Source organism: Triticum dicoccoides, chromosome 1B, assembly GCF_002162155.2.
Source record: "Triticum dicoccoides isolate Atlit2015 ecotype Zavitan chromosome 1B, WEW_v2.0, whole genome shotgun sequence".
Classification (NCBI taxonomy): domain Eukaryota; kingdom Viridiplantae; phylum Streptophyta; class Magnoliopsida; order Poales; family Poaceae; genus Triticum; species Triticum dicoccoides.
This window is the reverse complement of record NC_041381.1, coordinates 344,372,081-344,394,898: the sequence shown is the minus strand read 5'-3', so window position 1 is coordinate 344,394,898 and position 22,818 is coordinate 344,372,081.

Sequence of the window (22,818 nt, the reverse complement as noted above, 5' to 3'; positions counted from 1 at the left end):
TCCTTATACCTTATGCCTTCTGATCCGAGTCATCTTATCCTTCCTACGGGGTTAAGAACTAGGCCTTCTCTTTTTTCTATCAGGATCACGTGTTACTAATCCGTAGACTTATAGAATTGTTGGAATTAAGTCTCAGTTCAGTTTCTACTTCCGTATGTTAATTGTTGATCTCCAAACCATATTATTGTGCTTCTGAGTGGTTATGCCACCATTTTGTTGGATGTCTCAAATCATTTGAGCATTTACAGCCGTTACGCTGTCCGAGTCATCCCAGGTTTCTAAATAGTCTGAAGCTTTTTGCAAATTCCTTCCTCCCGTTTCGATGTTCCTTTGGGCCAGATTAACCACACTAATCGGTGAGTTGAGGTACTTTATTGCCTTGACATATATGTTGGAGCTGGTATTATGACCCTAGGTGTCTTAGGGGATCATCTAGTAATTTAGCCATGATTTGTGTCCTAGTGTGATGATTCTGGCCTTTATTCTCGAAAGCATTCCGTGATGCTACTTAGTAGTAGGTATTCTACTCCTGGGTTTTGAACCCGAAATTCACCCTATTTACGTCATGTTGATAGTAATTGCTAGCTCCCTTAGGTTATTAGTAACCTTTGCGATAGTTCTCGAGGTTCGCGGTACATCCTTCTTCCAATTACCATGAACCATTCTTGGCAGGAGTTCTTCTGAACCAAAAGATGACAACAAGAGTGCTCTCGATGAGTTCTCCATGCTATGTTGTGACTCTGCCAGTTCTACCTTTCTGCATGGGTTATCCGGAAGAATTATGTTGAACTTGGTTCGACATACTAATCTATGCATCCACAACTCAGAAAGTTATATGTTCCTTTGAGTTGTCCCTTTTTAGTTGTCTACTGACCTTCGTCTATCAATTGATAGTCAAGAGTATGCGTGCGTTTGTTTATCGATGCCTATTACTCTTGTGGTCCGTCAAGCCATTCTATCACGGAATGACTAGGAGAAACAAACTCCAGTACCTCTTCCATATCCAGGATTGGGTCAAAGAAGTTGTGCTCCACAGAACAAATTGCTAATCCAGCTTTTGTTCTGCTCTACCTTGGAGTATTACCATCTTTTATATCGAGATTGTTATAGGAATTGCACACCATCCTATGAACCCTTGGTACAGTGATACTTCTTGCCATCATTGTTCATTCCTCGGTTCCTGTGTTATTGCAACCGGAATACCGACAAATGAATTGTGATGTGTGAAATCAATACTCCCAGCAACCTTGTTGCTTGGTAGTTAAAGGATAATAATTTCATTCTTAGCGTGTTGGTTTTTGAATCAGCCTTCTAAGACCGATCGTGCTACCTAGTCCTTATTTCGGTACACCCTTCGATTGATGAGTTAGGATCTTGTCAAGTCCTCACTCATTTGATCATATCGTCTTGCCCTCAAAAGCAAAATTGTTCTCGAGCTTAGTAACATACCGGTGGTTCATGATATTCTGAATTTCTTCTCGGAAGTATCACCAGGTTGTCGCCTGACCGCTATGTTGATCTCATGATCAAGTTGGTTTATTCCTGTAAACCCCTATTTCTCCAAGAATCCGTGTTGGACACCCCTGAGCTAGTTGGTTAAGCCAGACAACAACTTGGAGAATTGGAAGATAAAAGCTTGCCTAACTTAGTTCGTTTCAAAGCGATATTCTATGTAGTGTGTGTTGAAGAAAGAGGATATCTTCATCGATTGGTCCCTGTGATCAGTTGCTGGACCTATTGTCTTATCAATCCTTTGATTTGAGTGTGGGCTATCATCAATCAAATCAGTACCAACGATGCTCGTAATGTTGTATTACTCGTGATTGATCCCTCGAGCATATACCATTACATCTTTTGGTCTGACCAATACTATCACCATGTTCACATGATGGTGTAAGTCCAGTGATATGGAAATTCCGATGAGTTGTTGTTGAGCCCATCAGCAACATTTTGTCTCCCCCATGATTCATGTTGAACATCAACCTAGTGTTGGAAACTTTTATAGGCATCTTCTTCATGCCCCGTTCATGAAGTATATGATGGATGAAAGAAGTGACTTTCTTTGATTCACGTGCATTTGATGTAAGTTGCCGCCGTGGGTTCGAGAAAGTTAGTTTTGCTTCCTATGGAATCGTCCCAAGTCAGTCATGCATGTGCAAAGTATACTATGGGTTGGTAGATTAATTACCTCCACTCCATGTGTGTTCCGTAGCACCCCAAGCCACTGACTGATTTGTTCAGGAAAAGGAGTTGATGTGCTAATCCTAGGTCATGCACAAGACTTCGACATGCTCGATGATGGTTCCCAACCTGAACTCGGTAGTGTTTTATTGTAAGACTACCATGTGATCATGTTTGTCCGAGACAACATGTTCACATGTGTGTAGCAGACCCAGCTCATGTTTTGGAGCTTGCTATCGTAGTTCATCTCCCGAGAATCCCGCAACGTCATCTCATCGATTTGTGTTGCAAACTTTCATTTTTCTTCCTAGACTCGATGAGTCTGGAATATCCTGACACCAACCAGATCTGAATCTCAGGCAGATATGATGGTTGGAACATTTTCCCAAGAACTATAATACGGATCCCTCGATAACTGGTAAAGTGGATGTCGTGGCCAGCACCACCCAGCCGAAGGACCTATTATTGTAGTATCTTGATTGAAGCAGTTGGCCACCTTCCCATAAGGACTTCGTAGGATTTACTCCCTAGTTGTGCCTTATGATTTTTGTGTTCCCGAAGTCCGACCTTTTAGTTGATGTTCTAGATATCAAACCATATCTATGAATGGGTTACACTAGCACATCAAGGAGAACATTAGAAGCGGAGTGCTAAGTGTCTCTCGGTCGATCATCCAGATTTTGTTTCCTTGGCCTCGCTAAGGTGAAATCTGAGAAAGTGTTATCTTCCTTTGCATCTGCATCATCCTTCCTCATTCATCATGGTAGTAAGTTGTGTTGCCAGAATCCTTGACACGGATGTTGGTAAAACCTTGATAATTATGGAAATGCTCAAGTTCTTGAGAGCACGCCCAAGCGCTAGGTGTTATCATCGGTACTAATTGGATTGCTCTCAGTTTCCACGGCAATGCTATGACCTTTTCAAACAGTGAATTCACTCTCTATTGTGGGTTTTTCCCCAGTTTCCAGAATCATTCCCAGCATTGCATTTTGTTCCCAGCTTGCACCGCTAATGAGCCATTCTACCATGGGCCTCTTCCATTTCCGGCAATAAGCAAATTCATCCATTACGTTGTCTTCAACAAGGTAATCCACATCATACAAGTCCGGGTATGCCTTTCTACCGAACCCCTCTAAATGATCGATTATGATTTGCCTTAAGCTGGTATAAAGAGTTTCAATGATCTTTAAATCAAAGGTAATTCTTTTTGCCACTTAAGGGGATATTTCTATGAGTCACCTTCCCTAAGGTGCATTGTTGTGGTATCATGGCAACTAAACTCCTCGCTACGTTGACAACCGTTTACCACCTTCTTAAGCGTGGAATTATTGTCCACCTAGTGAACCTTCCTCATCCGTTTCTTTCCACCCCTCTTGATGTGCATCTCGTGTCTCAGCTCGAGAGATGCTGCTATGTCTCATCCCATGAGTTGATCCTGAGTTGTTCGGTCTTCTCGAAGATCGATTGTTCTAGAGTTTTCCTTTCTTCTCGTTGTCATGTTGGCTGGAGTCCTCAAAGCAAGACGTCGAGACAAAGATGAGGATCAAATCAACACTCTTGTGATGTGCAACCTGGATCGTGAAGATTATGTTAATTTGCGTTCCCCCTTCATCCTACCCTACGCTTGAATCTCGGGTCGAGATTCTTGTTTAGTGGGGGTGAGTTGTCACAGCCCTAGAATTTGTCTGTCATTAGCTGCATCAAGGCATTCATGCATCATGTTTGAAGTTCATGAAATTTGAAATGGGGAGGACCAAGCCCTAGCACCAAAGCAATGCAAATAGGTTCAACTTCAAAATATTTTTCAAATAACCCAAATTGGTTTGCAAAAATGTTCATGATTAATGGAAAAGGGTGAAAACCATTTCCAGAGATGATGGATATTTTTCCAAGACATTTTTGGATTTTTGAGTAAACCATATTGTATTTGACTTTGGGCATTTAAATACTATAAATAATTTAAATGTTCAAATAAATGTTGGAAATTGTTAAGGGTCACTGAAATAATTCAGAAAGCACCCATAATTGTTTCTAGGATTTTATTAAATGATTTGATATTTTAAATCAAATCAAAAACAAATTGCAGAAAATAGAAAAGAGGAAACAGAGAGAGAGAGAGAGTACTTACCTGGCGCCTACCTGTGCGGCCTGCTGCAGAAGCCGGCCCAGCCCACCATTGCAGCCCTCCGTCGTCTTCCTCCCCTCGCCCCGAAGCAGCTGCGTGCTCGCACGCGCACGGCCGCGCGGCCACCTCCTGCTTGCCGACGAGCCCCTGGACGCATGGACGACTCCCGCAGGCCGTCCCGATCCCGCTGACCGTTTCGCTCACTCTCCCTCCTCGACCCTCCCTCCTCTGCTCCCTCTCTCCCGCCCGGACCGAACGGAGCCGCCACCACCGACGAGCTCCCTCGCGGCCACCGGCACCCCCACGCCTCACCGACGCCCCAGGGAGCTCCGCCTCGATCCCCTCTTCCTCCCCACCGAGCCAAGCCGTTCGTGCTTCCCCGAGCTCACTGACCCTCCCTGCATGATCCCCGTGAGCCCCTGCTTCGTTTCCCCTAACCCCATGTCCGATTTCGAGCTCTAGCCGCCCCCTCTACCGGAGCCGAGACGCTCCGCCGCACGGGCTCGTCGCCGGCGAAACCCCGATGACCATTTGGTCACGGGCGTGCACCCATTGTGCTTGCCGCGACCCGTAGAGCCCCTCCAGCGCCTCAGCTCCCTCGTTTGTGAGCAGCAGCGTCGAAATGCCCGATGCCCGAACTCCGGCCGCCGCCAGGAGCCCGTTTTCGGCGAACCCCGGCCTCCCTGTGCCCAGCTGCGTGCGCCACTAGATGCATGGGAGCACGGGCTCCCTCTTGGTGCCCTCAGCGCGACCAGCCGCGGGCTGTAGCGCCATCCCGAGCAACTCCGGCGAGGTCCCGCCGTCGCCATGGTCGCCGGCATCACTAGCCGACGTGGCCGCGTGATTAGCACTAATCACGGCCAGCTAACCCTCCCCAGAGCCGCTGACGTATGGGCCCCACGCCCTTATTTAATCCTTATCATTTTCTGTTAAGTCTTAACCTAACCACCATGGGCCCACACGTTAGCTTTGACCAAGCTGACGTGGCTGTTGACCTGGTCCCACCTGTCAGTGAGCTAAGCAGCCCTGTGACGCTGACGTGTGGCCCCCACACGTCAGGTTTGACTTGGACCCGCCCTGTTGACCTGATGACGTCAGGGTGATGTCATACTGACGCAGTAAATGTTTTCTGGAGTTTTTAAATAAATCAGAAATGATTTATTTATTTCAGAAAATATCCAAAACTTCGAAAATTCATAGAAATTCAACCGTAACTCCAAATTAAATAAATTATATATGAAAAATTATCAGAAAAATTCAAGGAATCCATCTGTACCATTTTCATGCATGTTAGAACAACTTATAACTGCTGTTTAGCACAAATCATATAAATGGCATTTAAATAATCACATGTGGAGTTTGAATTTGAACCTAGGGTTCAAACCAACTCCATTTAACTTGTTGCTAGATGCATTAGCCCAAAACACATTCATTTTGCCATGTCATGATCATGCATCATATTGTGCATTGCATTGATTGTGTTCCCTTCTGTGTTGCCGGTATTTGTCCCCTCTCGATAGACGTGATACCGATGATGTGATCGTTGACACTGATGAAGACTCAATGCTATCTTCAGAAGTGCCAGGCAAGCAAAACCCCCTTGTTCATTCCGATAAAATCCCACTCTCTCGCTCCTGCTCTCTTTTACTGTATTAGGACAACAACGACATATTTGTTACTTGCTGCGGTAGCTGAACCCCTTTATCCTTTGCATGACCTGTCATTGCCACAGTAAATAGATGAAACCCACTAGCATGAGTAGGAGTTGTTTGAGCCCTGATGTGCCTACTCATTCATGCTTGTTTGTCATGCCTGCTACTGCTTAGAGTTGAGTCAGGTCTGATTCATCGGGGATGAATCAGAGGTGTGTGAACATGTCCTACTATGTGTGAGCTAAGTGTGTGAACACGATTTGGTAAAGGTAGCGGTGAGAGGCCATGTAGGAGTACATGGTGGGTTGTCTCATTGCAGCCGTCTTCTGGAACTGAGTTTTGTGTTTGTGATCCATGACCAATTACTACCACACATTGGGTTCCGGTAACTCGACCCCTCTCGACTTATTAATCAACATGATCTCTGTCCAGGAGTTGCAACTAGTTTCTGGTGTTTGTAGGTAGTGTTAGTAGTCTACCAAGTGGCACCCGGTACAGGTGGGCTTGGGACAGACTAGGCACAGTGGCACGGTGTACCAAGTGGCACCCGGATGGTGGGCTTGGGAACCCTGCTCACATCGTTTGGGGCCGTGAGCGACACCCCGGCCGGATCTCCTTGCGGATGGAACCCGAATAGGCGATAAACCTGGACTAGAGACTTGTTCGGTTAGTCAGGTCGTGGCCGACTCCCTCGCCCGGCTTCCTCTTGAAGGTTGCCGAGGTACATGACGTGTACAGGGCGATAAGTGGCGAAAGCGTGTGTGAAGAAGTACACCCCTGCAGGGTTATCATTATCTATTCGAATAGCCGGATTCCTCGGATATGCAAACTTGGACCCCTTGTACAGTTCATAGACAAGTGAAAGTGGATACCCTAAAATACGCAAGATAAGCGTGAGTGCTATGGATGGCGTTCTCGTAGGGAGACGGGAGCGGATCCATAGTGGAGTATTGATATGGTGAATATGTGGACTCGTGTACGCCACCTCAAAAGAGTTACTTGCAGTCGTAGTTCAGGATAGCCACCATGTCAAAGCTGGCTTGCTGCAGTTAAACTCCACCACCCCCTTTGTTGATAATGATGCATATGTAGATAGATCTGATGTAAGTCTTGCTGGGTACATTTGTACTCACGTTTGCCTATTTTATGTTTTTGCAGAGAGACTTCAGTCTCACTAGTAGTTCCGCTTGGACTTCGACGTTTAGTTTGTTACCTCAGCTACGATCTTGTGCCCTTGGCAGGATCTGGTAGATAGTCAGGCTTCTCAGCCTTTTTCATTTCTAGATGTCTGTACTCAGACATGTTAAGCTTCCGCATGTGCTTTGATTTGTATGCTCTGAGTGTTGGGTCATGATACCCATGATTGTAATATCTCGCTCCTCGGAGCCTATTGAATAAACTACTTGAGTCGTAGAGTCATTTTGTGATGCCATGTTGTATTGCACATATCGAGCATATTGTGTGTATGTTATTGAAATGCTTGGTATGTGTGGGATCTGACAACCTAGTTGTTTATCCTTGGTAGCCTCTCTTACCGGGAAATGTCTCCTAGTGTTTCCACTGAGCCATGGTAGCTTGCTACTGCTCCGGAACACTTAGGCTGGCCGGCATGTGTCCTTCTTCGTTCCTGTGTCTGTCCCTTCGGGGAAATGTCACGCGATGAATACCGGAGTCCTGTTAGCCCGCTACAGCCCGGTTCATCGGAGTCCTGCTAGCCCAGTGCTACAGCCCGGATTCACTCGCTGATGACCGACACGTTCGATGTTGGGTCATGGATGCCTGTCCCTGTAAGTTAGTGCCAGTTTGGGGTTTACGACTAGCCATGTCAGCCCGGGCTCCTTATCATATGGATGCTAGCGACACTATCATATACGTGTGCCAAAAGGCGCAAACGGCCCCGGGCAAAGGTAAGGCGACACCCGTGGGAATACCGTGCGTGAGGCCGCAAAGTGATATGAGGTGTTACATGCTAGATCGATTTGGCATTGAGTCGGGGTCCTGACACATATTCATAGCCCTTAGCTCTACCCTGCGAAACAGAGTTGTTAGCACGATGATAATCATATGAGGACTTTGATCCATTTGAGGAATTTGATCCATATGAAGAATTTGGTCTGGGGTTCCTGTTCTTCACCGGTGGTGTCATGAGGACATTCACCTGAAGACTTTCGAGGCACTACTTTGGAACCCAGATTTTCTTCATAGGAGAACCGTTCCTGCAGTTAGTGCCAACATATCTAGCAAATACTGCACCATTCTGATTTTTGAACAGTTTATAGTTGGAGTCAAATGACTCATCAGAAGAATGAGGAGATTCACATGTAAAGCTAGATAAGTTAGATGGATCAACTAGAGGTCCCTTTGCAGCAACCCATGAGGTTTTGGGGTACTGCTCAGGCTTCCAATATGTTCCATCAGCATTAAGTTTCCTCTCAAAGGCGATACCCTCTTTCCTAGGGTTTCTGTTGAGGATCTGCTTTTTAAGCACATCACAAAGAGTCTGATGCCCTTTGAGGCTTTTGTACATGCCTGTCATGTACAATTCCTTCAGCCCTGCATCGTCAGTGATACTAGAAATGTCCTCAGATGAGGAATTAGTGATAGCAGAGGCAGGTGAAGAATTTGTAACAGTTAAAGCATTTGAACATTCAGGTGAAGAATTAGCAGATTCACGTTCAATGCACTTTAAGCATGGAGGAACAAATTCTTCCTGAGAAGCGCTGATTTGTTGAGCAAGTAATGAATCGCACTCCTTCTGAAGATCTTCATAACTCACTCTTAGCTTCTCAAGATCTTGCTTTCTTTGAAGAAATTCATAAGAAAGTTTCTCATGATCAGATAAGAGAGTGTTATGATGACTTTGAAGGTTATCAAACCTAGACTGAAGTCTCTGAAGATTTTCAGTCAGGGCTTTAGTGTGATCCATTTCTTCACCCAACATATCATCACTTTTGTCTAGCATGTTTTGAACCTTTTCAAAAGCCCTTTGTTGTTTTACAGCAATCTTAGCAAGTTTAGAGTAGCTGGGCTTGAGATCCTCATCAGATTCATTTTCACTAGATTCAGAGGAGGTGTATTTGAGTACCTTTGCACCTTTCGCCATGAAGCAATAGGTGGGAGCGTAGTCATCATTATCTTCATCAGGCTTGTCGGTGGAGTCAGTTTCTTCAGTGTTGAAGATGGACTTGCTAACGAAAGCAGTAGTGAAGGCCAGACTCGCCACACCAGATTCAGATTCTTCAGACGCCTCCTCTTCCTCATGTTCCTCAGATTCAGCTTCAGAGTCCATTTCCTTGCCAATGAATGCCCGAGCCTTCTTCGAGCTGCTCTACTTGTGAGATGAAGACTTCGAGGATTTTGATGACGTAGATTTTGACGATTTCTTCTTCTTCTTCGCATCATCAGAACTGTAATCCTTGTATTTCTTATTCTTCAATTCCTTTTCCCACTGAGGACAATCTTGAATATAGTGACCAGGTTTCTTGCATTTGTGGCACAGCCTTCTCTTATAGTCACTTGATGAGGAATCATTGCATCTTGAGGATTTTCCAAAGCGACCACGTCTTGAGAACTTCTGGAATTTCTTCACGAGCAGTGCTAGTTCCTAGCTCAATTCTTCAGGATCACCAAGGCTACTACCAGAATCCTCACATTCAGACTCAGACACAACCTTGGCCTTCAGGGCACGTGGTTTGCCATAGCTCGAACCATAGAGATCTCTCTTTTCAGCAAGCTAGAACTCGTGAGTATTTAGCCTTTCGAGGATATCGGCAGGATCAAGAGACTTGTAGTCAGCCCGTTCTTGTATCATCAGTCCCAGAGTATCAAATGAGGAATCAAGCGATCTCAACAGTTTCTTCACCACCTCATGGTCAGTGATGTCAATGGCACCGAGGGCTTGAAGCTCATTTGAGATGTCAGTGAGGCGATCAAATGTTTGTTGGACATTTTCATTGTCGAGTCTTTTGAAGCGGTTGAAGAGATTCCGAAGAACATCAACTCGAGAGTCACGCTGAGTTGAGACTCCTTCATTCACTTTGGACAACCTATCCCAGATAAGCTTAGCAGTTTCCAAAGCACTCACTCTTCCATACTGTCCTTTACTCAGATGACCACATATGATATTCTTCGCTTGAGAATCGAGTTGCTTGAATCTCTTCACATCGGTAGCATTCAGTGAGGGTCAGACAGAGGGAACACCATTTTCCACAACATACCAGAGATCGTTGTCAATTGCCTCAAGATGCATTCGCATCTTGTTTTTCCAGTAGGGGTAGTCTGTCCCATCAAAGGTAGGACACCCAGCCGAGACCTTGATCATACCTGCAGTAGACATAACTAAAACTCCAGGCGGTTAAGCTAAAATCACACAGAACAAGGGAGTACCTTGCTCTGATACCAATTGAAAGTGCGTTATATCGACTAGAGGGGGGGTGAATAGGCGATTTTTATGAATTCTTCACTAAGGAATTTGTCGGTGAGGAAATTCCTTAGTGAAGAACTACTAGCAGCGGAATAAGTACTTAGAAGTAAGCATAACAGAATACAAGCATGGTCATCATGATGAAATGAAGACTAGCACAGAGTACAGAAAGCGTAATCACAGGATAACACAAGATGAAGACAAACAGACTGAAGAAATTGAACTGAGGAAATTGAGAAAGTCTTCAGTCAAAGTCTTCAAACACAAATATGAACAAACACTCAACACAGTAATGAGGAAATGAAAGGGTTGAGGAAATAGAACCAGTTATGTTGGTGAAGACAATGATTTGGTAGACCAGTTCCAACTGCTGTCTCAGTTGTATGTCTGGTTGGAGCGGCTGAGTATTTAAACTCGAGGACACATAGTCCCGGACACCCAGTCACTGAGCACGCAGCTCAGGACACCCAGTCCTCACCGTATTCTCCTTGAACTAAGGTCACACAGACCTCGTCCAATCACTCGTGGTAAGTCTTCAGGCGACTTCCAAACCTTCACATACTTGGTCACTCGGCGATCCACAATTCCTCTTGGATGCTCTAGACCATGACGCCTAACCGTCTGGAAGAAGCACAGTCTTCAAAGGTAACAAGCGTCGGATCCACGCAGGATCAATTTCTTCAGTGATGCTCAATCACTTTGGGTTTGTAGGGGTTTGGTTTTGGGTTTTCCTCACTTGATGATTTTCGCTCAAAGTCCTCGGAGGATGGGTTGCTCTCAAATGACAAGTGTCAAGTTCTCTCGGAGCAGCCAACCAGCTAATGGTTGTAGGGGGCGGCTATTTATAGCCTAGGGAGCAGCCCGACATGATAAGACATAAATGCCCTTCAATGATATGACCGTTAGGTGGATAAGATATTTTGGGACAGCTGGCGCGCAGCACAGCAACGGTCGGAAATTTGACTCTCAAATTCCTCAGGGCTATCATTTTCCTCACTGTGTAGGCAATTCGCACTGGCGAATTCCTAACTCCTCAGTCAGAACAAATTCATTAGCGACCAGAAGAACTTCGTCTCTATCACTGAAGAAAGTGACTGAACTGTATGAGATTTCCAAAGGCTTCACTCGAAGGGATTGGTAGGTGTAGGATTTTGAGTTGAGCATCACATGGAAATTTTTCCTTAGTATTTCCTCGACCCCCTTTAACAGTACGGTGTTTCCTACGACTCAAGAAAGAGAAAATGAAACTACGACAACAAAAGTCTTCACGCTTCATGTTCCACAGATGAATACCAAGTCTTCAAGGTCACACCAATTTCTTCACTTTCAAAGTCTTCAAAAAGTCTTCAGAATATCAAAGTCTTCAGTCGAAGAACTTCATTTTTAGGGGTCGACTTTCTCCGTAAATATCAAACTCCTTATAGACTTATAGACCTGTGTATACTCACAAACGCATTAGTCCCTTAACCTATAAGTCTTCAATACACCAAAATCACTAAGGGGCACTAGATGCACTTACATGCATAACCCTTTCCTCTTCAAGGGAAAACCAACGCAAGCTCAACAGGTAGCAAACCGTGACAGAACTCCTTCTAACATAGTTAGAAGTCCGAGCTCCTCCCGTTCCTCGCGCTTGTCGCTGCCACTGACGCGAGCAGAAGCATTAGCATGAGCGCTGCTACTCCTCGACTTTCCTCTGACTGCGGGGGAGCAAGAAGAGTGGAGGTGTAACGCCCTCGATGCGGCTATATCTCCTACGTGTCGAAGCACGACTTAGAGGCATAACCGCATTGAAAGCAATGTCGCAAGTGAGGTAATCTTCACACAACCCATGTAATACATAAGGGAAAGAGGTACATAGTTGGCTTACAATCGCCACTTCACACAAATACATGAATAAAGCATTACAACAACCAAATACAATCAGGGCCCGACTACGGAGCCTAAATAAAAGAAGAACCCCAAATGCGACAAAGGTCCCCGATCGACCCCAACTGGGCTCCACTACTGATCAACTAGAACGGAAACAACACAAAGGACAAGATCTTCATCGAGCTCCTCCTGAGCTTGGTTGCGTCATCTGCAGGGACTCAGCGGCACCTGCAAGCTGGTTTTGGAAGTATCTGTGAGCCACGGGGACTCAGCAATCTCGCACCCGCGAGATCAAGACTATTTAAGCTTATAGGAAGGATGGAGTAATGAGGTGGAGCTGCAGCAAGCGACTAGCATATATGGTGGCTAACATACGCAAATGAGAGCGAGAAGAGAAGGCAAAGCACGGTCGATAAAAGTATGATCAAGAAGTGATCCTGGACTACCTACGTCAAGCATAACTCCAACACCGTGTTCACTTCCCGGACTCCGCCGGAAAGAGACCATCACGGTTACACACGCGGTTGATGTATTTTAATTAAGGTCAACTTCGGGTTTTCTACAACCGGACGTTAACAAATTCCCATCTGCCCATAACCGCGGGCACGGCTTTCGGAAGTTCAAATCCCTGCAGGGGTGTCCCAACTTAGCCCATGACAAGCTCTCACGGTCAACGAAGGAATAGACCTCCACCCGAGACGTTCCGATCAGACTCGGTATCCCGGTACAACAAGACATTTCGACAGGGTAAAACTAAACCAGCAACACCGCCCGAATGTGCCGACAAATCCCGATAGGAGCTGCACATATCTCTTTCTCAGGGCACACTCAGATTGTCCAAGGTACGGGTAGGCCAACCCAGAGTTGCCCCTGGTGGCCACCGGCAGCTGACAGGTTGGACCAACACTCAGAGGAGCACTGGCCCGGGGGGGGGGGGTAAAATAATGATGACCCTCAGGAGCGCGACTCCCAAGGGAAAAGAAAAGGCTAGGTGGCAAATGGTAAAACCAATGTTGGGCATTGCTGGAGAAGCTTTACTTAAGGCGAACTGTCAAGGGGTTCCCATTATAGCCCAACCGCGTAAGGGACGCAAAATCCGGGAACATAACACCGATATGACGGAAACTAGGGCGGCAAGAGTGGAACAAAACACCAGGCATAAGGCCGAGCCTTCCACCCTTTACCAAGTATATAGATGCATTAATTAAGTAAGATATATTGTGATATCCCAACGGGCTCCTCGGTAGAGAACTCGTCTCCCGGCGCTACCCAAAGACAAACAAGCAACAAGGATACAATCAACCACGTGCAAGACCAAGCAATATGATGAAATGATGATATGCTATGCGGGGTGCGATGCGGGAAGCGAAATGCGAGATATGACAGGAAATGCATGAACCTGGCCTCAACTTGGAATTCCAAGGGTGCCACTGGATAGAGGGGATGAAATCGATTGAAAACTATATAAAGATCATTGGAATCGGAGCTACGGTTTGGAAATGGCAAGCGTTTTAAGATACGACACCGGTCTGCAATTTACAGCAAGTAGGTATCTAAATGCAACGAAATGAACATGCTACAGCCCCCAAACATGAAAATAAAATACATGGAAGTGATGTACATAAGATGGTTGACAAAACACTAGCACTCAGCCATAGGCAAAATCATCCATTAAGAGGTTCAAACAAGCATGGCTAAAACGCAAATGCAAAACAGATTTCAGACTTAGTGAAATTAACACTAGTCTGAAATTTCAGATCACGATGCTCTCTTCGGAGCAGCAAAACAACATGATAGAAAACCTGAACATGACAAGTAAGAACATGGCATGGAGCTACTCAACAAGCTTAACAAAACACACAAAGTGACCTGGGGCCAAAAGGGTTCACAAAATACTCTACCGAGCTCACGAACATAGCTCGAACACAATCAGTTTTCAGACTTTGTGAAAACTGAGACATGCTGAAATATAACTCACGAAGGCATGTAAACGAGCTCGATGCACTCACTACGGTGCAAGTAATGGCAAGGAAAGCATATAACCAGCAAGAAGGCACAATGTGCTAGCTACACATGGCAAGAACGAAGGCATAGCATGAATGGAACACTAACGGTAGCATCGGCAAAATCGCAAACAAGTTGACGATCTGCCCAGATTAACAACGAAGCAAAAGTTGAGATCGATTGAGTCAACCTAGAGCACTCCACATATGCCAACAAAGACATGGATGGATAGAGCATAACATAAATATCAAAACTCCCTTACTGATCATCCTCAAAAGTGGCACGGATCACTAGGAAACAAGCTGGACATATAGCATCATGAACTAAAATATCCCAGACTTAGTGAAAATCACTAAGTCTCTGAAATCAGCAATCTCAGGCACCTCTCTTCGCAAGCTTGCACAAGACAACACACACATCCTAAAAATGCATGGGTGGCACCTCTGGAAAGAAGACAAAATGCTTAACAATTCATCCCAAAGGGGCACAGGCATATCATGCACGAATTAAACATGGCAAAAATGACAAAAGTGCATGATGAACTAACGGATCTGCAATTTAACTCACGAAGCCTCCTTCTAACAGCATTTTTGGCATCAATATGAACTCAAATGCAAATGATGCAATGGAATGAAATGATGTACATGTCGAGGCGAAGATTTTGATATATCATACGCCCAAAACGGAGCTACGGTTGCGGAGATACAAGCAGTCAAAGGTAGCACGAAAAATTAGGGTTAGAGGTAAAAAGTCAACCCGAGATCCAGATCTGGATCCGGGTACTGTTCACCTGCGCGTTTCCCAAGGATAACCAGCGCCGGAGCTCGTCGGTTCCTGCCGGAGTGGGGGAAGAGGAGGCCGGGGTGAGGGAGAGGAGGTCGGGCGGCGCCGGAGGAGGAGGCGGCGACCGCGGGCGGCGGCGTCCGGGGCGGCGCCGGCCGGTAGCGGGCGGCGGCGGCCGGCTTGCGGCGGCCCGGCGAGGCGACGAGCGGCGGCGGGGCAGCGGCCGGAGGAGGAGAAGAAGGGTGGCGGCGTGCGGGTGCCTCTGGCCCGAGCGGTCGGCGGGGAGGGCCGGCCCCGGGCCCTCGCGGGCCGGCGATGTGGGCGCGGGCGCGGTGGCAGGAGGGCCACGTGGCGGTTGGCGGCTGGCTGGGCGCGGCGGCGGACGTTGTCCGGCTCGCCCGGACACGTCCGTCGGCGGCGGATCTGGCGAGGAGATGTTTTTTTTTAGGAGGAGGACGGGGAGAAACCTGAGATTTGGAATGGGGGTGTATATATAGGCATAAGTGGAGCTAGGAGAGTCCAAATGAGGTGTGGTTTTCGCCCACGCGATCGTGATCGAACGATCTAGGACATGGAGCAGGGTTTGGTGGGTTTTGGGCCAAAATGGAAGGGTGTTGGGCTGCAACACACACGAGGCCTTTTCGGTCCCTCGGTTAACCGTTGGAGTATCAAACGAAGTCCAAATGATACGAAACTTGACAGGCGGTCTACCGGTAGTAAACCAAGGCCGCATGACAAGTCTCGGTCCAATCCGAGAATATTTAATCCCCACACAAGAAAGAAAGGTAGAAATGACCACCGGAGGAGAACGAAGCGCCGGATTGCAAAACGGACAACGGGGAAAATGCTCGGATGCATGAGACGAACATGTATGCAAATGAAATGCGCATGATGACATGATATGAGATGCATGACACGCAAGCAATGACAACGCAACAACAGCGAATAACTGCACGACACCTGGCACATCGGTCTCGGGGCGTTACAGGAGGGCTGCTATCCAAAGCCTTATTAGCCACGCCAACAGGGATGGCCACCAGGAGGCAAGACCCTCGTGGCGCCGGACCACTGAGCTGGCGCGCGTTGACAGTGGAAGGGGTGGAGGCTCCGCAACCACGATGCACTCCCCTCCACCGTGACAGCGGCGGTTGCCAGCTCATCAAGTTGACGCCCCTGATAACGTGTCCACGACGTCATCCGATCCATGAGCACGTCACGACTAACGTCAAGTTCTTCGGGAATTGCTCAAAGAAAACGCCTCGACCACCATTGAGCGGCAGCAGGAAGGGCGCCACCAATCTGATAGGTGTGCAGGGCCCACCATGTACAGGCCTGCGCTAGGGGATGCTGACGACTTACCTTACGCAATAACCTGTCCAGCATTTACCCATGAGTTGCGGCAGTTCGAGTGGCCCACACCCCGCACGTTCAAACTAGAGGTCCCGGAGAAGTATGATGGCAAGATCCATCCGTCCGAGTTCCTGAGCATTTACACCATTGCGATGCAAGCTGCCGGGGCTCGGGACGGCAAGGTGCTCGCCAACTATTTCCCGTTGGTGCTCAAGCCCAATGTCAGGTCTTGGCTGATGAACCTGCCAATAGATTCCATCTCCTCTTGGTCGGATCTGTGCCACGAGTTTGTTGGCGCCTTCACTGGAGGCCACATAGCTCCTGGACAAGCAAGTGATTTGCATGTCATCCTCTAGTAGGATGGCGAATGCTTGCGCAAGTACATACAGAGATTCAGCCGGGTGCAGTATAACATCCTAGATGTTCATCCCGCCGCTGTCATCAGCGTGTTCCATCAGACCATGCACAATCGTAAAATGTGCGAAGAGCTAGTGATGAACAAGGTTGTTGATGTTGCCGAGCTTTATGTTCTGGCCGACAGGTGTGCCCGAGCTAAAGAAGGAAGGAAGTACCCCGGCGAAGACGCCGACGCAGGAAGCGACTCTGAAGATGACGATGTCATTGCCCCGGTGAAGAAGGGCCAACGACGCAACAGGAAGCGCAAGGGCAAGACCGTGCTTGCTGTCGAGGAATCCAGCAACCCGGCACTACTAAGAAGGCCAAGGTCGACGACCCCGGCAAGGAGATTTCCGGGTGCGACGCATGCTGAGCTTTGGCGGCTGCCGGCAAGCCAGAGGACTCCGACAAGAAGCATTGCAAGATTCACCGCACCAAGGGCCACGACCTCCAAAATTGCCGTCAAGTTGAGCAGGTGATGGAGAAGCAAAGGGCTAAATACGAAAGATGAGACAAAGATAAGGGCCAAGATGGTGTTGAGGGATCCGACAAGAAGCGCAGCGGCCGAGGAGCATTCCGCGGCTGTCGGCGTTCTGGATACGGGGGTACCCACACTAGCCTGCCTGCGGCCCACTACGCGGCTCCATGGGCGGCCTGGTACGGCCCAACTTCAGCATCGACAACTCAAGACCCTTGCGAGGGGCCAAGCCTCGCAAGGCGGACGACGCCAAGACCCCCGAGGGGATCGCCCTCCTTAGGCTGGCTCCCGAGGGGCGGAGAGTTCTATGCAAGGTGCTCCTCACGAGGCTCAGCTGACATGAGCCATGACGACCAAGGCCAGGCGGGCGCCAGCAGCCGTAGAGCGCCAGTTTCCCCTTTGGTGCAAAGGAGGCAAATGGCAGGTGCGGAGTACTGAGGAATCAGCAAGAGGTTTCCATTATGGTGCAACAAGACCAAGACCGCCAGGACGGCAGGACGGAGGTCATCACCGAGCCCACCGCAGCGTCACGACGAGAGGCTTTTCACAGGTGAAGAACACTTTAGTCTGGATAGGATGTACTACTTGTCCCCCTTCAAATCTGGCCGTTGTGGGATCCCTTCCCACCAAACTTTGGGAAGAGGACAAAGGCCACTATAAATAGGACTTAGCCACCACTAAGGAGGGGGGACGGATGGACGAACAGAGCAAAGCCATTCCACCTCACCTGCTCTCTCGAGCTCAAGAACACCTCACCTCCTGAGGCCAGTTCATCCACTGTACTAGTTCGTCCTCAGCCCTTCGAGGCAATCCACCAAAACACTGGAGTAGGGTATTACACCGCAAGGGGGCCGGAACCAGGATAAAATGTTGTGTCTCTCTGTCTCTTCGAGCTCGACGCGCTAGGCTTAGGAAGATCACAAGTAGGCAAGCTGGGTAGGTTGAGATCTCCGCACGCACCCCAGAGTTCAAACCTATCAAGGGTTTGCGGAACCCGAAATCCAACATTTGGCGCACCGGGTAGGGGTGCGTCAGATCCTCTCTTCCGTCAATTGATCCACCACTACTCTGGCACTTCCATGGCTGATGCATGTCGGGCCCGCGCTGAGCGCCGGACCGCGCTTGACGCCCGCGTCGCTTGGAGAGCTCCGGCGGGCGACGGCTGTCCTCGTCGTCCTCCATCGCCAGCAGCCAACGCCGCCACGGGCCCAGCCGACCACGAGCAGCAAGCTTCATCGCTGCACCCCTCGGTGCACCGTGACGGGTGCATTGCCACTCCTTCATTGACCCCGGCCGCTTCATCCTCCCACGCGCGTCGCGGCCTGGCGAACGCGCAAGCTGCTCTGCTCATGGCGTGGGAGCTCCTTTGCTACAACCCCATCGATAACCTCTACAAGGAGTGGCTAGAGCGCATCGCCGAGCTCGTCAGCGCCGCCGGAGACTCCACTGCACTGTCGCGCTCGATGCCTCAGCAGCCGCCTGTCACGACTAACATGGCTCACGGGACACCTCCACCACCTCCAGCCCAGGCCGCCATCGTCGAGCCAAGGCGGGTGTTACCGCGGCGCGGCCCGCCGCGCCAGGTGCCTGAGCGCGAAGAGGCGAGCTGCCAAGTGGTGCAGCGGCCCCGAGAAGATGCACGTGGGCTTCCAGCACCCCCACACCAAGACCGTGTGCCGCCTATGATGATGGTGGCACACGAGCACCATGACCAGGATCCACCTCCTTGACAGGCTCACGTGACCACAGCAGGGTGCTGCGTGTCCCCCCCGGAGCTTCGAAGAGTTGTCTGGTCGGGCAAGTTCAAGCCTGACCTGCCCCCACACTATGACGACACTGCCGACCCCACCGAGTTCCTACAGCTCTACAAGCTGAGCATCGAGGCGGCCGGCGGCGACGAGAAGATCATGGCGAACTGGTTTCCCATGGCCCTCAAGGATGGCGCACGCTCCTGGCTCCTGAATCTCCCCGTGGGATCTGTCTCCTCTTGGGAGGAGATGCGCGACCGCTTCATCGCCAACTTCCAGGGCACTTGCGACCGCCCGCTGGTCGTGGGTGACCTACGACGCATCAAGCAGCAGCCAGGGGAGACCCTGCAGAAGTACATCCAGTGCTTCAACAACGTTCGCCTCAAGATCCCCAAGGTGTCGGACGAGGCCATCATCTCGGCGTTCATTGATGGCGTCCGCGACGTCAAGATGAAGGAGGACCTCGCCATTCACGAGGACCTCTGCACAGCCCTGGAGATGTTCAACATGGCGAACAAGTGCGCGAGGGCTAAGGAGGGACGCCTCTCCCTCCTCGAGCTCCCTGATGCTGACCCAGAAGACAAGAAAGCCAAGGCCAAGGACGTGAAGCGCAAGGGACCAGCGGTGCTTGCGGCCGAGCCAGAGATGAAGCGTGGCTGCGACCACCCCGAGTCATCCAAAAGCAACCTACTATTCTACGTCTTCCACAACGTTCACAACCACAACACCAATGACTGCCAGGAGCTTAGGGCCCTCCGTGACGGGCGCTTCGGTCAACTCCCCAAGCGCAACGATTGAGGCTACGGTCGCGGAGGTGGCCGAGGTGGAGGACGTTGGGACGGCCGTGACCATCGCCAGGAGTGGTGCGACCAGCCTCGGGAGGACCGCTGGCAGGGCCAGCCTTGCGAGGGTGCCTAGAGGGACCAGCCTCGTGAGGATCGGCCTCAGGGCAACGCCGCTCTTCCTCCACTGCCTCCACCACCAAGAAGGAACGAATATCATCACCAGGACGAGGGGGTTGGGGGCTTCCAGGAGCCTCGAGCCATCACTTGCATCCTGGGCAGCTCTCAGGCCCCAGCCTCTCACCGCATCTTCAAGCAGTTCACGCGTGAGGTTAACGCAGCGCTCCCCAAGGCCGAGGCAACTTGCCTGCTCAGGTGGTCGAAATACACCATCACCTTCAACTCCTCCGATTACCTCAAGTGCGCGACCACTGCTGGCGCGCTCCCAATGCTCTGCTTGTCTATCATTAGCAATGTGGTCATCACCAAGACCCTCATTGATTGTGGAGTTGGGCTCAATGTTCTCTCTGTCCAGACGTTCAACATACTCCAATTGTCGTATCACCAACTTTAGCCTACCAAGCCGTTCTCAGGAGTGACCGACGGTTCCACGTATCCGATAGGGCAGATCCGTCTCCCTGTCACCTTCGGCGAATGCGACAGCTACCACACCGAGCTCATTGACTTCGACATCACCGATATTCGTCTGTCATACAACACAATCCTTGGGTACCCAGCACTGGCCAAGTTCAAGGCAACAACACACCACGGCTACAACGTCCTCAAGATGCCAGGGAGCGGCGGCATCGTCACAGTTGTCGGCAAGGAAAAGGACATAGTATGCTCCCTCAAGCACGCCTACCAGGCTGCAATAGTTGAGAACCCTGAAGACGAGGGCGGTGTCCTCCCTCCTGAGGTCGCACCCAAGATGAAGAAGCTGCAGCTGGGTCAGGGATCACACGAGAAAGCATCAGCTGACAGCATCGCGCTGAGCCTCGCGTCCCTGGATGGGGCGCCTTCACCTATCGCATAGGAAGGCGCGCCCCGTGCCCCTCTCAGGCTGGGCTCGGGGGCTCTCCTCTGGAGGGCCTCAAATCTAGCCAGCGTCGCGAGGGAGGCGCTCGGGCACCACGTGGATGCATGCTTCAATGCACGCTTCCCATGAGATGGTGCAGGGTGTAAGGCGTCAGGCGCTCAGGAGTTCATCAGCAACGCAGTCAAGGAGATCCAAGAGGCAAGGGTTCCGTAGGGTGATCGCCGCCCACTGCGGGGCGCGGCTCATTGCCCTGGAGAGGGTAAGGAGTTCCGTGCGACATCCCAGGGCTCAATAGGGCTGCATCTCGATACCTCTTTTGGCCGACTCGTGTCGGCCGATGCGAGGGTCCACCTCACAGGTATGTTCGCATGCCCTTCAGCCTGCCGAGGGCGGCTGTGGCGTTCCAGCACTGCATGCGGTATGTCCTGGCGGCTCGGGAGGCTAGGCACCAGGCGATCCTAGCGGAGATGGAGATGCATCTTCAGGAGCCCCCCAGGCCCCCAGAGCCTCCCGAGGCTCAGGGCCAAGGCGGCTGGTGAGGGACGACTTCGGCAGCGTGCATCTTCTGCTACCCCGACATCTCTTCAGGAACAGTGCCAGGTGACATCTTTTTGGTTCGTTCAGTTTGGGGGCACCTCTCGGGCTGCATTATCCCCAGGTCGCGTGGGTCCGCCCCTGCGGCATTCTCCTTATGTTTGTTGGCATGTCCCTTGCCCGTCCCGCAACGGGGGCTACCCACGTTGGCATGGCGCTTGTGCTCGGGTCCGTCCCTGCAATGTTGACAAACTCGAGGACCGAGCTCTGGCTGGTGGCCGCCTCATGCACGTCACCTCACAAGGTCCTCGGTGCCTTCGTCCTCCTGCGAAGGGTCCAGGGACAGGAAGTCTGCTCTATAAGGATTTGCAATCTCTCCTGCCAGCTGACCTGCAGGTTCACCCAAGTCCAATTCACGGGCAGACCACGGTGGTCACCACCTTACCCCGTGAGTCGCTTGCGCGTTAAAGAGGGGCTCTTGAGCATCACCCCCTGGCCTTGACCACGGCATCGCGACCTGGCATACCAGCGGCGGCTGAGCCTGCTCGAGGGCCTGGATCCGAGGACGTAGAGCACCTAGGCAAGCAAGGGAAGTGGGTGATCATTGCGGGCCCCGCCTGGTGATGCTACCACACGTGCATCAATGGTCACCACTTAGGGAAATCACGACGAGTCTACTAAAAGATAAGTCGCATGCACCGTGATATGAGACTCGCTGTCACACCCTAGCTAGTTCATGCATTAGAGTGTTGCATCATGTTTATTCTTTCATCAGAAACCTGAAATGGGGATGACAGAACCCCCAGCCCCCTCTGAAACCAACCAGGGTTTACTAAAAACTTTTTCAATGAACCTGAAATGCCCTTCTAAAATGCCCATCATTTTTGTCTTGGTTCAGAACCCCTGCCAAAAGTGATGCACATTTTCCTAGGTCATCTTAGGGTCTTTGAATTAAATCATAGATATTTGAATTTGGGCATTTAAAATTATATAAAATATTTCAAATGCTCAAATATCTCCAAACTAAAATGTTTCATGTTGGAAATAATCCAACTATGGACCAGGAGTAGTTTGGTGATTTTAGGAGTTGCCTAAGTATTTTTAATAATTCAACAAAGTTGCAGAAGTATTAAAAAAACAGAAAATAGGAGAAACAGGAAAACTTACCTGGCGCCCAGCACCCGGCCCACCTGCCGGCCCAGCCCAGCGCCGCGCCAGCGAGCTGCTTGCCGGCCAGGCAGGCAGGCAGGTGCTCGACGGCGAGCACCGCATGGGTGCCACGCACCTGCTCGCCGCCTCGCCGCTCCACTCGCCCGGCTAACGTCGTGGATCACTCCCCCTCTCTCCCCCGACCCCCCCAGCCACCCCCTCTCCTCTCCAGCTCCTCCCCCTCGCGCTCCCCAGCCATGGCCGACGCCACCGCCGCCGTGCCTACGTCGTAGCCGCGCTCCCCG